The sequence below is a fragment of the Elephantulus edwardii genome, unplaced genomic scaffold (genome assembly GCF_000299155.1).
Source record: "Elephantulus edwardii isolate Elephantulus edwardi_28Jun2011 unplaced genomic scaffold, EleEdw1.0 scaffold00084, whole genome shotgun sequence".
NCBI lineage: Eukaryota > Metazoa > Chordata > Mammalia > Macroscelidea > Macroscelididae > Elephantulus > Elephantulus edwardii.
Window position 1 is genome coordinate 11,981,087 of NW_006399834.1, and position 1,584 is coordinate 11,982,670.

A 1,584-nucleotide genomic window follows, 5' to 3' on the forward strand; every position below is an offset into this window, starting at 1 on the left:
TCCAGTCAGTCCCCAGCCCGATTTCACTGACACTGAGCATCTCGAATGTCTCCTTCCACAGATGTAGTTAATTCAGTACCTGAGTAGTCCATCAGGTGAGGCCCATGTGTATAGTCATTGTTTATGGGTTTTATGTGTGTGGTTTTTAAAAAAATATTTTAATGAATTTATTGTACACCATTCTGTCATTTAATCTTCAGCCTCATTTCTGTCACCTAGACCATACTTTCCAGCTACCAGTCCTTCTTATTTGTTTCCAACTTTTATATTCCAGTCACCAACTATTATTTATGCATCTTGATTGCATGTTTGATCAATTTCATATTGCAAAAGTTGGTATAATTCTCATTTGTTCATCTTTGACTTTAGTGATTGGTACATGTATTTGAATAAGAGCTATATTACCTGGACTTTTTGTAGGTGTATGGATATTAACCTATCACTCACAGCTTTGTACTTCAGATCAGAGCTTGAAATGCTTTTTTTGATAATGAATACTACACCATTCCTCTTCAATTTGTCATTTTCAGCATAGTAGATCATGACTTTTTAGTTCAAAATGGCCCAAACCAGTCCATCTCTGCTTATTAATGTCTAAGATGTAGATCATTGTGTTGCATTTCATTTTTTATAACTTCCAATTTTCCTAGATTCATACTTTATATATTACATATTCCAATTATAGATGTTTATAGCTATTTCTCCTCCTTTTGAGTCTTAACACATCAGCAAGTGAATATCTTGGATCGACTGAAACTTATGTCATCATGATAAACTTTTTTGAGGGTGCAGCTCTGAGTGCCTTCTAATATGAGAAGGTTATCTACTGGCACTGTATCTAACAAAATTCTTCAAATGGTCATTACAATTTGTGATTGGCTGTTGTAAATAGTATTGCTCTCTTAGTTTTCTTATCTGTGTTCTCTTTGTTACTATAGAGGAATCCCACTGATTTTTGTATACTGATCTGTATCCTGCCACTCTACTAGTTTTAACAGTTTTTTTTGTTGTTGTTGAGTCCTGGGTTGTTTTTTTTTTTTGTGTACACTACCATGCCATCTCCATATACAGACAGTTTAACCATCTTTTTGCAGAGCTGGGCGCCTTTTATTTTCTTCTCTCAGGAATAAACCTAACTAGAGACACAAAAGACCTTTACAAAGAACACTATAGAACATTTCTCTGAGACACAATAAAAGACCTAAAAAAATGAAAAAGAAAAAAAAATCCCTGTTTATGTATAGGAAGACTCAAGATAGCAAAAAAAATTACAATCTTACAAAAAGCAGCCTACATGTTTAATGCAATCCCAATACAGACACCAAATTCATTTTTCAAAGAAATAGAAAAGGCAATTAGTAAATTTATCTGGAGAGGAAAAAGACCTCAAAGCAAAACACTTCTGAAAAACAAGAATAAAGTGGAAGATTTAGCACTACTTGATCTCAAAAATTACTGTTGTTGTTGTTGTTATGTGCCTTCGAGTCGTTTTCGACTCATAGCGACCCTATGCACAACAGCTCTAAACCCTGCTCTATCCTGTGCCAACCGCACCGCCTCTGACACACCCATCCCGATTACCCC